This window comes from Neophocaena asiaeorientalis, unplaced genomic scaffold (genome assembly GCF_003031525.2).
Source record: "Neophocaena asiaeorientalis asiaeorientalis breed wild unplaced genomic scaffold, Neophocaena_asiaeorientalis_V1.1 scaffold85, whole genome shotgun sequence".
NCBI classification, from domain to species: Eukaryota; Metazoa; Chordata; class Mammalia; order Artiodactyla; family Phocoenidae; genus Neophocaena; species Neophocaena asiaeorientalis.
In genome coordinates, this window is record NW_020174301.1 from 839,998 (window position 1) to 856,767 (window position 16,770).

The 16,770-nt window shown below is 39.6% G+C and overlaps 1 pseudogene; it reads left to right on the forward strand.

Moving 5' to 3' along the window:
• Positions 1–1,000: 1,000 nt before the first annotated feature.
• LOC112406894 (nitric oxide synthase-interacting protein pseudogene) overlaps positions 1,001–16,770 on the forward strand; it is a 30,372-nt pseudogene continuing 14,602 nt past the window's right edge.

Genomic DNA, 16,770 nt, shown 5'->3' on the forward strand with positions numbered 1-16,770 from the left:
ACAGACCTAGGGAGGGTGTGGCTGGCAAATCCATGTCAGGCAGCCTCAGTCCAGAGCTCTGAACCCCTGTGCTGTATGGGCTCCAGAGTGCAGGGAACCAACTCTGAGGCGTGGATGCCAGTAGTCAGGTAGGGACCCTCAGTAGCTGCATGATGTGCTCCTTCACACCAGCCCCACAGTTAATCTGATTCAATCCTGTCTAGGCACTTTCCACGCACTACCTCATCCAGAAAAACCTATAGGATTGCTGTGCTTATTCCTAAACATGCACCTGTAGGGTTGCAAGCAAGTGGCCAAAACTGAGTACTGTAGGCATAACTCCAAGAGGCAATAATGCCAAGCAACTCTTACAACTCCATTTAGAAGATCAGTATTTGGAAGACCACACTAGAGAGACAAGTAGAAAAAACATGTGTAGGTCCCTATCCATTCCCAATGGTGGGACCGTTCAATAAAAATGCAAAATTGTGGCATGCTGAAGAAAATCTGGGTGTAGTGAACTAAGCTTGATTCTTTATGTTCAGATAGCATCAAATTTCACTTCATTACAGGTAACTATTTTATGGAACTCACTTGCATCTATAATTCATTATGTCTCATTTCTTTTCTGCTCAGTTATCTCTGGTTTATTTGAAAGTGCATCCCTTAGGAACCCCATTTCAAAGGAGCTGGTTAATCAGGACATTGGTTCATGATAAAAAGATGAGAGCCTCTTTCTAGCAGTGGAGGAAATTACCAAAAACCTTTAATACTCAAGGCACTTTATGAGAAAGCAGTTAAGTCATTTTAGAAGCAAATCCTGAGTAAAATCATCTTCTTAGAAAGGGGTTTGAGCTAAAAGAGATGGAGCCATTTGAGGATGGCATTTGAGATTTTTTTATTCAATCCAAAAAAATAAACATAAGTTACAGGTTCTCTCTTCTATTCCAAGTCCCTAACCATTCCTGAAATTATATTGAAGAAAATTACAATTCTTGAATATAAGAAAAAGGGGACCTCCATGGATGAGAAACCATTAGGCATCCCCAAAATGTGGAAAGCAAAGGGAATGAAGAAGGAAACCACAGCCCAGCCGACTACAGCAGGAAGTGGGAGCTGCACCAAAAGTTTTCCAACCCTGGAGGTGGTGGATGCTGGAAATGTGAAGGATTCAGGAGCACTGACTTCACAAACCCTTTTATTGAGGTAAAATTCACATAACATAAAATTCACTGTTTTAAAGCGAAAAATTCGGTGATATTTAGAACAATGTTGTGTAACTATTACCTCTATCAAGGTCCAGAACATTTCCTCACCCCCAAAGAAATCCCATACCCATTAAGTAATCACGCCTCATTCCTCCCTCCTTCCCCACAACCCCTGACAACCACCAATCTGCTTTCTGTCTCTATGAATTTACCTATTCTGGATTGTTCACATAAATGGAATCATGTGACCCTTTGTATCTGGCTTCTTTCACTGAACATAATGTTTACAAGTTCATCAACATTGTAGTATGTATCAGTACTTCATTCCTTTTCATAGCTGAGTAATACATATTCCAATGATGATATATACCACATTTTGTTTATTCAGTCTTTCACTGATGGACATTTGGGTTGTTTTCACTTTTTGGCTATTCTGAATATTGCTGCTATAAACATTCATGCACAAGAATTTGTCTGAGTTCCTGTTTTCAATTATTTGGGGTATACACCTAGGGGTGGAATTGCTAGATCATGTGATAGTTCTATTAAACATATGATAATGTTTAATTTATTGAGGACATGCCGAACTGTTTTTTTCCCAGTGGCTGCACCGTTTTACACTTTCTCCACAGCCTTACCAACACTCGTTATTTTTCATCTTTTGGTGATGATGATGATGATGACAGCCATCCTAGTAGGCATGAAGTGGTATCTCATGGTTTCTATTTGCATTTCCCTAATGAGTAATGATGCTGAGCATCTTTTCATGTGCTTGTTGTCCATTTGTATATCTTCCTTAGAGAATATTTATTCAGGTCCTTTGACCATTTTTAAATTGGATTATTTATCTTTCTGTTGTTAAGAGGTCTTTACATATTCTGAATAATTAGACCTTTAACAGATACATGATTTGCAAATATTTTCTCCCATTCTGTAGGGTATTTTTTCAGTTCCTTGATAATATCTTTTGCTTCACAAATGTTTTTAATTTTGATAAAGTTCAACTTGTCTATTTGTCTTTTGTTACTTGTACTCTTGATGTCCTGCCAAACTTTTGATGGCTGCCCGTATCTCAATTATAACTAAGTTCTCTGTTTTCATGGCCTTCTGGTCCTCTTCTGCTCTCCCTGGTACCCACTCAGCACAAACTTCTCATAGATTGATTTACCCTGTTCATCCTTCCTTGGAGCCTTCCTCTGGTCATTCTTCTTTATCCCTGCCTGACAGACATCTCTTCATGTTTTCTTTTTCATCTTCATAATCCCTTTATTATCAAGTATCTTTCTTGACTCTTGGCCTATAAATAAGTCCAAACTACTTCTATTAAGAAATTTAAAGCAAAGAAATTTCTCTCCGGGTATTTTACATCCTTCTCCAGTGAGCACCTCACCTCCCTCCTCCTACGAACAAAACTTCATGAGTCACCGACATTGCCTCCTTCTTACCCCTCCCCTCTTTAATCAAGCCTTGGCCACATTCCTGAGCCAGCTCTTGGAGAGGCCACTTGTGACCTCCAGTTTGCCAAATTCTGAGGACACTTTACAGTTCTATTGTGGCTGGTCCCCTCTGCAGCATAAGACAGGACTTTTTTTTTTTGATCATCCACGTCTCTGCACATGACCCAATTCTGTTCCTTTTTATGACTGAGTAATATTCCATTGTATATATGTACCACATCTTCTTTATCCATTCCTTTTGTTGATGGGCATTTAGATTGCTTCCATGACCTGGCTATTGTAAATAGTGCTGCAATGAACATTGAGGTGTCTTTTTGAATTATGTGTGTCTTTTTGAATTATGGTATTCTCTGGGTATGTGTCCAGTGGTGGGATTGCTGGGTCATATGATAATTCTATTTTTAGTTTTTTAAGGAACCTCCATACTGTTCTCCATAGTGGCTGTATCAATTTACATTCCCACCAACAGTGCAAGAGGGTTCCCTTTTCTCCACACCCTCTCCAGCATTTATTGTTTGCAGATTTTCTGATGATGCCCATTTTAATTGGTGTGAGGTGACACCTCATTAAGACAGGACTTATGAGTTCTTTCTTTTTAAATCCTTTCATCCCCCCATTGGCTTCTGTGACACAAACTTCAAAAGGCAACAATGTCTAGAAAGTGGCTACAAATCCCTAACATTTATTGAGCACTCACCATAATTACGTTTCACCAGAGGAAGAAAAGGACGTCATCATTGCGAGCATTTCTTTTCCCCATTTTATAATCTGGTTTATGGCTGTGGCCTTGAGATTCACAAACATAGAGCCTCTTTGACATGGTTTGACATGAAAAATCAATCTGATACCTAAAGGTTGAAATTCTGCAAGGAGCACTGAGGATTAGGGAAATGGGTGTTATATGTTTCAATAAGTAAGTAGCATTCCATAGTTCCTTCAGAGGCTGACTGATGGCTGGGAGACTGGAGAGCCACCAGCCAAAGTTCAGACATGGACAAGTCTTAGGATGGGTACCTGCTCAAGCAGATGGAAAACAGAAACTACAAAGCTGTTATGTTAGAGTATGGTTAATAATTTACAAGAGGATGCCCTGATTTAATAAGATGGGATTTAACTGTGAGATTCTTTAAATGGGCAGCTTTCCTCATGTCTCTAAGTGTTTATTAATAACACATTAGCTAGAGAAGAATCTGAGGGAGCTTAAAAGAGCTTAGAACTAATTTGTAATTATAATAACCACCGAGAATCAATATAAAACAAAGGGATAGTATTTCTAAAGTGGTTGATTAATGTCAAAAGAAGCAAATGCTCTTGACTTATAAGACCTCGGCATGCAACCCAACCACAGATGGCTTAAGCATAATAAGACTTTATTTTCTTATGAAAATAAAAACTCCAAGGGTAATGGTAATATTTATCTCACCATATGGCTTGACTCTAGACTCAAATGATAACCTTGCAGTCTCTCTTCTCCGTGGTGGCCACTTTCTTATCTTGTCACGGCTGCGAGAGTTCCAGGCAGCATCTGTTTATTCCAGGAGAAAAGAAGTAGCACGTCTCTCTCGTGGTCACCTCAGTCAAGTCCTAAGATTAGTTCTCAGTGGTTCACGTTGGTTCTGTGACTATCCCTGCATTCACTTTATTTGTGGCCAAGGGAACAGAGTGTGCTGATTGGCTCCGGTCTAAGGTCACATGTCCACATCTGGAGCAGGAGGTGAGGTCAGCTTCATCCAAAACACACTCTTTGAGAGTAGGGCCGCTTGGGATCTCTAGAGGCAAATGGAGAGATTCTTTACAAAAAGAAGGAAAAATGAAAGCTGGGGAACTAAAAAAAAAAAAGAACAAGGGTTCACTGTGCTCAGCACATACATGAACTTACTGGGTTACAGTTTTGGTGTAAAGCTAGAACCAAGCAGGATTCTCACACCCATACCTGGGACAGATGCTTTTGTGCCTTCCACTAGCTGGAATGTTTGGCCTTGCTACAATACAGCCACCAGGAGACTCTCCCATATAGCACATGCCTCCACTTGCCACGGGCATCTTCCACGGAGACTTCCAAGCACATTCTTTGCAGGCTAAATCTCTGTGTCTACCTGCCTATGGTGTTACCTTGCCATCTAGTGCCATCCCTGAGAAGTACAAATGAACAATATTGATCTGGTTAGAAAATATAAAGAGGAAGTGCAAACTTTATTTTTTTAATGTTCCAAGATGGAGAGAACAAAGAGCACAAATCAATCTTGCATGGATTTTCCAAGTGTCTGGGGTTTGGCATAAGAGCAATCCAATTCAATAATTCAATGCAACCAGGAAAAAGAATGTGATTCTAAGTTTTATTCTTAGTTAAAGTGAATGAGGCCACCAGTTCCCATTTCAACAGAAGTATTTCAGGAAGCTAAGTTTCATGGGTGAATCCTGCTGCATGTGTGGATTACTGCAGAGGTACGACTTGGTTTCCCAGAGAACAGGGGAGAAACGTCGATGGAGGCAGGTAGATCTCTGGCTTTTGTCTTCTCTCCTTTTCACTTCTTCCTTCTCTTTGTACAGAGTTTAGTTGTTCTCACAAATGCTGCATTTAGTATTAGCTCACTTTATCATCTTCTTCTGGTAAAGTAGAGTCGGCCCACACACTCCCAGGCCAAAGCCTTTGATGGGAAGAAGAGACTCACTGTGAAACGTCCAGTAAACGACACCATCCTAGAAAGACTTGGGTGCCCCTGAAGACAAATCAAGAAATCTTTACCTAAGACAGAGTGCAGCTTTGAGACTTAAGATCTCAGTCTTGCCTTGATTCTTCTTAGATGCAGCAACACAAAATTGTAAATTCTTAATCCCAAGTTCATCCATTCAATTCTGCATCAAATACCGCTAAACCATTTTTGTTACCATTTCCTCACATTTACCCATATTGCCCTCAAACAAGAAGATTCTCTTTTTATTCCCAGCCATTATTAAAATTTGGGACATATTACCTCCTTCTCAATCATATCACCTCTTTCCAAGATCGTTCTTTTCTCTACTAGTCACCTATTTCCTGAAACCTTACTGCATTTATCACCAGGACCCATATTAATACTTAATCACGCAATTACTTGTTTTCCTATATATTTCTCATATTTTTATAAGGAAATGGGTCTAAATTGCCTACTCCTAAAGGGCTGGACCCATTATTTAGTATCTGCCATGATACCTGATTCATACTAATACCTGTTGCTGAAATGACCCCAATTCTTCTCCCAACTCTACAACAGTTCTCAAGTTGTCATATTTCTCCAAACCTTGATTTCTGGATCCATCTGTTCAGTAGTCCTCAAACTTCAGTGTATCAAGGGTGCTTGTTAAAAGGAAGACTTCTGGGCACTACCTCAAGAGATTGTATTTCAGTAGATTTTTGATAGATTCAGCAATCTGCCTTTGTAAAATTGCCCCATCTTATTCTGAGGCAGGTGAGCCAAGGACCAAATTCTGAGAAAGGCTTCCAGGAAAGCTTTCCAATTCTATCCAAGGGGATCCTCAGACATCAGGAAGCATTATCTCGAAGAATGAGTTATGCCACATGTGAATGCTTCTGCCTCTGGGGGTGATATATTGGCCTAAGTTTCTGGCACTGATAAAACTTCCAGTTTGATGATTCAACAGAAGTAAAGCCACAATTTGTGTAGCCAAACTGTTCAAGGCTCTCAACAGCATGTAAAAAGGAGATCAGCTGGAATCCGATGGCCATTGATTTATCTAGTAAAGCATGAAATGTGATTACCTTCATTCAATTGGGGCAGGAGGCTGAGAAGTTCAGTGGCTTATCTAGTGCTCGTCAGCAGCCGCATGAGACAATCCTCATCAGTGGTCCCCATAAGACCCTAAGTTTGTGACATTCCAGGAACTGGGGACAAAGAAGGCATGTGAACCAGCGTGCGTGTGGCAATGTGACACAAAGGGAAGAGCCTCAAATTCAATGTCTGAAGGTCTAGATTCTTTTTCCTAGTCTGCAAGGAATATTAACAGCTAACATTTGCTAAGCATGCTGCCAAAAGTTTTCTTACTTTTTCTCATTTACTCTGCTAAACAAGGCTACGAGGTAGACTCTGCCAATATCAACATCTTCACTTTAAAGTTAAAGAAATCGAGTCTCAGAAGTGTTTCTTACCCGTTGTTATACAACTTTAAGTGACAAAATTGAGATTTGAAGCCAAGGAGTTTGATTCCAGAGGTCCAGAAAGGACCTTACTATACTGCCCCTGCCTAAGCCATGTTAAGGACTCAGGCATCCCTTCTCCATGCATCTAAGAGGTGTGAGTAGGATTATACCAGCTCTCTTTATTGCATAGGATTGACCTGAGGGTTCAGGTGAAAGGATAGATATGCAAGTGCTTATAAAGTATGTGTTTCTGTGAAGGATTCAAAAGAAGGAGGCAACAGACTCCAAGGGTGCCTCAATCCATAGAGCAACAGGGCAAGCTCTGGGCATCGCAGAGTGTAACCAGCTGTGCACTTTCTGTAACTCTGCAGCCCCAAAAGAACACAAGCTGCTGCTTCTATCCAAACAGGTTCCTAATATGAAGCTCAGTCAGGAAAACTGTGCACCCTAGGGCGTTTACCACTGCTGATGGAGGGAATTTTGGAAATTAGATTGAGGTAATTGAGTGCTGCCAATTGCCTGGGCCCAAGCTCCTTCTAACTGATACCTCCACTTAAAGGATTGATCAGTGAATGGATCTGATCCCCCAGGGCAGGACCTTTACCTTGAACAAATAAATTTCAATAATAAAGGACAGAATTTCTTTGATCCATGCAAGTCCTTTATCTCCAAGGCCATGCATCCATCCAAGGCAGAGCCAGGGCCTAGTCCCAGGCCTTCTGGTTTACAATTATTCAATGTATCTAATAAACAGTATTGAGCACCAGCTGTGCTGAGTTCCAAGCATACAGCAAGAACATAGCCAGATACTGTTCCTGTCATCATGGAGCTTATACTCTTGGAGGAGACAGATATTGAACAAATAATTATACGCGTTTTTAAATGAAATAGTTATTGGGTTGGGTTGGCCAAAAAGTTCATTCGTGTTTTCCATACCATCTTATGGAAAAACTGGAACGAGCTTTTTGGCCAACCCAATACTTTCAGAGGTATATGGCATCATAGGAGTTTGAGGTGGGTGACCCTGATGACATAAGTGACATGTGAGGCAAGATCTGGAGGATGAGAACTAGTTAACTAAGAAATGATTGGAGAAAAGAAAGAAAAGTGGGTCAGGTAGAAGTTTCTATGGCAGGAGGGGGCACGGCAAGTGTGAGGGGTCTAGAGCAGAGGGGTGTGTTTGGCGTGCTTGGAGCAAAAAAGGAGGGTGGCTTCTGGTGTAAGATGAGGCTGGATAAACAGGCAGTAGAAAAACTACACAGGCCCTTACAAGTCATGTTATAAATTTTTATTCTATCCTAGGAGCAATAAGAAACCATTTAAGTGTTTTAAGCTGGGGAAAGAAGGTGATGTAATAAGATTTGCTTTTTTGGGTAGATCCCTTTGGTTGTAACATGGAATACTGTTTAGATTGGGGAAACATAGATTAGTGAGACCCCTATTAGGAAGCTCTGGCAGCTGTTCTGGCCAGACACCACAGTAGCCTGTCCTAGGATGCCATTGTGAAGATTCATTCATTCATCAAATATCTGTTGAGTGCCTCTGTATGCCATTCCTGTGCTGGGACTAGAGATGAACAGAGGTGGAAAGATTTGAGATAAAATTGACAAGACATGCTGATGAATTGGACATGGACTGCAAGAAGAGAGAGCGCTGAAAATAATGTCTAAGTCCTTGACTCATCAGATACAGAACGGATGGTGGAGCTGGAGGGGGCCCATGTTTGGGGAAGAAGAGTGAGCATTTGGACCTGGACATTTTGCGTTTGCAATACCTTTGAGATATCTTGGGGAGATATCAGTGGGACAGCAGATTAAGAGAGTCCACAGCTCAGATGGGAAGTGTGTGAGTCCCACATAAGGATGTGGTAGAAGCCACAGGTGCGGTGAGATCCTTCAGGGCGAGAGCAAAGTGTGAGAAAAGAATAGTGCCTAGGGCTGACCCTCAAAGGGCAACCAGCTCTTAATGGCTGAGGTTAGAGGAAGATGAAACCTGATAGGGAGTCCAAAAAAACAGTAAGAAGAGAGACAAAAGAAAAACTTAGGATAGTGTCGAGTCATGGAAACCAAAAGCAGCAGGAATTGATCAATTGTGGAAAATTCCACTGATGGGTAGAGTAAGAGGAAGACTGAAAAAAAAATCATTTGATCCGTAACATGGAGATCATTGATTCCATTAGTGAGAACTATTAGAGTGAAGGGACAGTCGCCCAATGGGAGTGGGAAGAAAAGTGAGGGTGAGGTGAGGAAGTAGAGAAAATTATCTAGAGAGCTTTGGCTCTGAAGAAGCGGGGTGGGTACCTGGATGATTTTCTTACTACAAAGCACAGCTTTGCTTTGGCTCTGACAGTCTAAGATTTCTACCTCTATATTCCCTGCTTCACAAAAAGCAAATGCACTCAGACCTCAAGTGTCACGGGGGAATCCCTAGGGCTCAGCTCAGAGTATCCACTCTGGCTCTGAAATACAGTTGAACACACTGCATTTGTCAAATCACCCCACGAAATAAGGCCCCAGGAAGGCCATGGCCCACAGTCAAGAAGCTATTTGGAAGGGTTCTAAGGATGAGAAGAAAACATTTGACAGCCTGTTTCTTTATTAAGAAAATTGCTGCTTTGGGTAAGGTTTCAGTATGAGCAAATGTTTCTGCTAACGTAGGTACATTGGCAAGTAACAAATCCACTGTTTGACATGGCAAGCGATGGTGATAGATCTGTGTTCCTAAATACTAAACTTTATTAACTGAAGCTGTCTCCTTCTTGAAGCATTAACTCACTGAATTCTGCCACTCAAATAAAGTGCCTGAAGCAGACATATATTCCTTGTGATCTCACAAACCAGATGTCTCTATAGCTCCTTTTTGCTTTAATGCATGAGCTTTAATGGTGGTAAAAAGTTGCAAACTGTCTTTTGTCACTTTTTGGTGGCAATAATTTAGCATCTAATGAGCAAAACTCACAACTCGTGCCCCGGGAAGTGCAGAAGCTTGGAAACTAATGCTGGGGGCGCAAATGGGAGAGACGTTATAAAGGGAACAAATGTGGCTCAGACATGGAAATCAGGCTGAGAAAACAGGCGCCTGAGTGTGCCTGGGAAGGAATACAAGAAGGGAACCTTAAAGGCAGGTCATTTATGCATATTAGACTAAAAAGGGGCAGCTAATGCCACAGGAGTGATAAGAATAAACTAATAATCATAATATTGATAGTAGAACCCATTTATCAAGTGCCACATAGTGTGTCCCATGTACTGTGCCAAGGGCTTTGCCAGATGATCTCATTGGGTCATTACAGCAATCTCATGAGCTGTTCAAAGAAACCAACTGCTCTGAACTTCAGTTTATAAATCCTCAAAATAGAAATTAGAAGGATGACTGAGGTCACAAAGCTAACTTCAAGTTTTAGAGACGGATTTTAAATCCAGGTGCATCTGACTCATGAGAACAGGGCTTTTAACAATTGTGTCAGGGACTGGATGAGAAATAAAGAGATCTGGACTTTTTCCCACACGTGGCTACAAATGAACTACATGACTCAGAACCAGAAAGGTAAAATAACTTTTTCTGAGTTTCACATCTACAAAATGAAGAGTTTGGACTAGGTGAATCCTCTACTCCTCTCCAGAATTAACACTGCCATTCTCATTGGCCTTCCTACCTAGAAATTGCCTGAACTGTGGTTTGTAAACCTCTAGTGACAGAGCAGACAGTTTTAAATATGGTCCATGCTGTTTAAAGAATAGAAAACACAGTTTGTGCCACAATCATTGTGAAGTTGAAATATCCAGTAAACTGTGTTGAAGTTTTAGCTGCACTAATCACACACACATCCTCTCCCCTCAGTTCTAGTCAACTGATAACAGAAAGTTAAAAACAAATAAGGGCTTCCCTGGTGGCGCAGTGGTTGAGAGTCCGCCTGCCGATGCAGGGGACACGGGTTCGTGCCCCGGTCCGGGAAGATCCCACATGCTGCAGAGCGGCTGGGCCCGTGAGCCATGGCCGCTGAGCCTGCGCGTCCGGAGCCTGTGCTCCACAACGGGAGAGGCCACAACAGTGAGAGGCCTGCGTACCGCAAAAAAAAAAAAAAAAAAGTTTAAAAACAAATAAACATGAAATTGATTTCTGTGCTGACTTTATCACTGGTAAAACTGCAATGGAGAATACTTTGGCACCCCCTATTTCCCATTTTGTTCTTTTTTATTTTAACAGCATAATTGAAATATAATAAGGCATACACTGTACATATTTAAATTATAGCAGTCAAAATGTTTTGACGTATGCATACACCCATGAAAACCATCAACATGATCAAGATAATGAGCATATCTATCACCCGAAAACTCTCTAGTGCCCCTTTGTAATTCTCTCTCCTGCTCATGTTTCCCCTGCACCCCTCCCCTAGATAGCCACTGATCAGCTTCCTATGGCTATATTTGCATTTTCGAGAATTTCATGTAGATGGAATTGTAATGAATATACTCTCTTTCTGTGACCTCTTTCCTGTGGTGTAATTGTTTGGAGATTCATCCGTGTTGTGGTATGTATCAATAGTTCATTCCTTTTTATTGCTGACTATTCCATTATAGGACTTTAACAAAGCTTTTTATCCATTCATCTGTTGATAGACACTTAGGTGTCTATCTTAGGTTTCCAGTTTGGAGGCATTACAAATAAAATTGCGTATATGCAAGTGGTTGTATGGTTAGATGCTTTCATACCTAGGAGTGGCATGGATCCTATGATAGGAATACATTTAATTTATTAAGAAGCTGCCAAACTACTTTCCAAAGTATGTGAACATTACCAACAGCCGTGCCTGAGGCTTCCCATCCCCCGCATCCTCAGCAGCACTTGATATAGTCAGTATTTTTTATTTTAGCTGTTCTACTAGGTGGTATCTCACAGTGGTTTTAATGTACATTTCCCTAATGACTAATGATATTGAGCATCTTTTAATGTCCATACTTTACATCAATATATTCTCTTTGGTGAAGTGTCTATTCAAATCTTCACCCCCCCACACACCCTCTTTTCCAATTTTATCGAGACGTAATTGACATACAACATTCTGTAAGTTTAAGGTGTACAACATAATAATCTGATGTATGTATATATAGCAAAATGATTCCCACGATAAGGTTAGTTAACACATCCACCACCTCACATAGTTACAACTTTGTGAGTTCGTCTTCATTCATTTTCCCCACCCTCTGCCACTGGCAACCATCAGTCTGTTCTCTGCTTCTTTGAGTTCAGTTCTTTTAGATTATGCATATAAGTGAGATCATACAGTATTTGCCTTTCTTTGTGACTTATTTCACTTAGAATAAGACACTCAAGGTACATCTATGTTGTCCCAAATGTCAGGGTTTCCTTCTTTTTTATGGCTGAATAATATTCGCTGTATATACATACCACATTTTCTTTATCCATTCATCTATTGATGGATACTTAAGTGGTTTCTATGTCTGGGCAATTATAAATAATGCTGCAATGAACATGAGGGAGGTTGCAGATATCTCTTCGATATAGTGATATTATTTCCTTTGGATATATACCCAGAAGTGGAATCGCTGGATCATATGGTAGTTCTGTTTTTAATTTTTTGAGGAACTTCCATACTATTTTCTATAGTGGCTGTACTAATTCACATTTCCACCAACAGTGCACAAGTGTTCCCTTTTTTCCACATCCTCACCAATTCTTATCATCTCTTGTCTTTTTGATAATAATCATTCTAACAGGTACAAGATAATATTGTGGTTTTGATTTCCATTTCCCTAATGATTAGTGATGTTGAACACCTTTTCATGCACCTATTAGCAATTTGTATGGTTTCTTTGGGAAAATATCTATCCAGATCCTCTGCCCATTTTTAAATTGGATTGTTTGTTTTTTCACTATTGACTTGTCTGAGTTCTTTATATATTTTGGATGTTAACCCATTATCAGATATATGATTTGCAAATATTTTCCCCCATTCAGTAGGTTGCCGTTTCATTTTGTGGATGGTTTCCTTTGCTGTGCAGGAGCTTTTTAGTTTGATATAGTCCTGCTTCTTTACTTTTGCTTTTGTTGCCTTTGACTTTGGTGTCAAATCCAAAAAAAGCATTGCCAAGACCAATGTCAAGGATATTACTGCCTATGTTTTCTTCCAGGAGTTTTATAGTTTCAGGTCTTAGATTCAAGTCTTTAATCCATTTTGAGTTAATTTTTGTGTATGGTGTAAGAGGGGTCTAGTTTCATTCTTTTGCATGTGGTGTCCAGTTTTTCCCAACACCATTTATTGAAAAGACTGTCCTTTCCCCATTGTATATTCTTGGCTCCTTTGTCATAAGTCAATTGACCACATATGTGTGGGTCATTTCTGGGCTTTTTATTCTGTTCTATTGATCTATGTGTCTGTTTTATGCCAGTACCATACTGTTTTCATTACTATAGCTGCAATATAGTTTGAAATCAGGAAACATGATGTCTCTAGCTTTCTTCTTCTTTCTCAAGATTGCTGGAGCTATTTGGAGTCTTTTGTAGTTCCATACAAGTTTTAGGATTGTTTGTTCCATTTCTTTGAAAAATGCCATTGGAATTTTATATATATATATATATATATATATATATATATATATTTTTGTTTTGGCTGCATTGGGTCTTAGTTGCAGCACACAGGATCTTTCATTGCGGCGCACGGGCTCTTTGTTGCAGTGCGTGGGCTTCTCTCTAGTTGTGGTGTGCGGGATCCACAGCTCGTGGGCTCTGTAGTTGTGGCACATGGACTCTCTAGTTATGGCATGTAGGCTTAGTTGCCCTGCAACATATGGGATCTTAGTTCCCCCAGCAGGGATCGAACCGACATCCCCTGCATTGCAAGGTGGATTCTTAACCACTGGAGCACCAGGGAAGTCCCTGCCATTGGAATTTTGATGAGGATTGCATTGAATCTATAGATTTCTGTGGTTGGTGTGGATGTTTTAACAATATTAATTCTTCCAATCTATGAGCACAGAATATCTTTCCTTTTATTTCTGTCTTCAATTTCTTTCATCAATGTCTAATAGTTTTCAGTGTATAGATCTTTCACATCCTTGTTAAATTTATTCCTACATATTTTATTCTTTTTGATGCAATTGTAAATGGGATTGTTTTCTTAGTTTCTCTTTCTCATAGTTCATAATCAGTGCATAAAAATGCAACAGATTTTTGTATATTGATTTTGTATCCTGCAATTTTACTGAATTCATTTATTAATTCTAACATTTCTTTTTTTTTTTCTTCCCTATTTTCTCTGGCTAGTATTTCCAATACTCTGTCAAATACAAGTAATGAGAGCAGGCATCTTTGTCTTGTTCCTGATCTTAGAGGAAAAGCTTTCAGCTTTTCACCATTGAGTATGATGTTAGATGTGGCCTTATTGTATATGGCCTTAATTATCTCCCACTTTATTAATCCTCTAGCTGCTTTTAAGATTTTTCTCTTCGTCATTGTTTTTGAGAAATATGATTATAATGTGCCGTTGTATTGTTTTCTTCATATCGTTTGCGCTTGGGGTTTATTGAACTTGTATCTGTAGATTTACAGTTTTTATCAAATTTGGAAAAATTTTAGTCATTATTTCTTCAAATATTTTTTGTCCATTTCTCCCTGTTTCGAAGAATCCAATTACATGTATTTTCTGCCACTTGAAGTGATCCCACAGCTCTCTCACGTTCTGTTTATTTGCTTTTGCACTCTTCTCTGTGTTTTATTTTGAATACTTTCCTATGTCTTCCAGTTTACGAATCATTATTTCTGAAGTGTATGATCCACTGTTAATCCCACCCAATGTATTTTTCATCTCAGACATTGTAGTTTTCATCTCTAGAAACTTGATTTACATCTTTTTATATCTTTCACATCACTACTTAACATGATTAATCTTTTCTCCAGCTTCTTGTGGAGTACAGTTACAGTAATTGTTTTAATGATCTTGACTGCTAATTCTGTCATCTAATCGTTTCTAAGTCAGTTTTGATAGATAGATTTTTCTCCTCACTATAAATTTTATTTTCATGCTCCTTTGCATATCTAGTAATGTTTGGCTGGATTCTGACCTTGTGAGTTTCCCCTTGCTGGATGCTAGATAGTTTTGTATTCCTGTAATATTCCTGAGCTTTGTTCTGAGATACATTTACATTACTTGGATATTGCTGTTCATCTTTGCTAGGTAGGACCAGGGCAGTGTATAGTCTGGGGCTAATTTTGTCCTGCTACTGGGGGGAAAATCTCTTGAGTACTCTAACCAGTGCCCTATAAACTATGATGTTTTTCCATTTGACTAATGAGAGCAAGAACTATTCCTGGCTCTGTGTGACCTCTGGACATTATTACCTTTAACCCTTTTGGATACCTTTTACCCTGGCCTCTAGTAGTTTTTTTACACACACATGCTGATTGGGGCTCAGGTGAAGAAGCCAGGGGACTCTACAGATCCCTACAGAACTCTCTGGAGTTCTTTCTCTGTGACGCTGTCTCTAACCAAGCTCTCTGCTCTGCAAACTCTAGTCACCTTGTTTCTCAACTTCAGCGTCTCAATTCAGGGAGACCACAGTGCCCTACCTGGGGGTCTCCTCTGCCTAAAATGCCTGGAAACTCTCTCCAGGCAATAACTTGAGTCCATCATAGGACTCACCTTATTTGTTTCCTGTCTCTCTTCTTCATTGTCCAATGTCCAATGTCCAATATGTTGAAAACTGCTGCTTTAAATTTGTGTTCAGTCTTTTTGTTGTTGTTTCAGGGTACATCCAGCCCCTGTTACTCAATCTATGCTGAAAGTGACCATTTTTAATATACCATAATTAGTAATACCTGTATTACAAGAGAGCAAAATACAAGTGGTAGAATTCTTAACACCTTTTTGTAATTCCTGAACTTGACATGAAAAACGTTGCTTGTGTCATATGCATCTGAATACCTGCTCTAAGTCAGTCACTATGTTAGACCCAATTTGTGTTATATTTTACTTTAAATATATATTATGACAAATTTATAAATAAAAAATGACCACTTTAAATAATAAAAAATAAAATAAAATACAAAAAATATACAACACCCAGTTAGTAAATGGCAGAGAAATGATGGAGTAAATTCAGACCTATCTAACTTTAAATCCTGCCACCCTTTCAGAAAGACATGCTACCACCAATGTGTTCATTTGATGAACTGGTGGAAATGATTGTAATGTGTTCAGTCTGTGCCAGACTTTGTGGTAATAGAGATGATGGGTATTGTCCTAGCACTCAGGTAGCTTATAGGCTATTAGAGAATGGAACATGAATGTAAAATAACTGGAAAGTAAAGGAATTGCTAGACTATGTTCTATATTTGTGAATGAAAGCCAATGAACGACAAAAAAAGAAAAAGAAATTTAGAAATGGGTACCTTCTCACACTTTTTCTGCCATTGTGATGTGTGCAACTGACTCCCTTCCTGGTCATGTCTTCTACTGGACTTTCAGGATCAAGCAATTACTGGCCAAGAAACAAAAGCACAATTGTCCCATTCTCAAATGGATTCAGATGAAACTCATAATAAAATCAGGTACAGTTCCAAGAAGAGATATGGAACCAAGCTACTTCTTCGCTAGTAGTTTGATTCCATAATAAATACATGAGATCTTTTGTTTGGGAAAAAATAGAGAAATTGATGTCTTCTCCTTTCTGCCTTTCAGCTATGATTTTTGGCCTGAGGCTGTGTACTCTCTGTTAAAGAGTTATGTCCTCCTCATTAAAACAAATGTCTTTTTTTATTAGAAAACCATGTTCACTAAATCTGACTTATTTTGGGGACCACTCGGTGTCTCTGGGAAAAATAAAAGTGTACGATTACCTTGCAAGTGGAGCTACCGTTGGGTGGTGAGGGTGACCTCCTTGACCTTTCTTAGTAAGCCACATAGAGTGCCAGAAAGGACCAGGACTGTGGAGTCAGCCAGATGTGGATTCGAATTCTAGTTATCCCA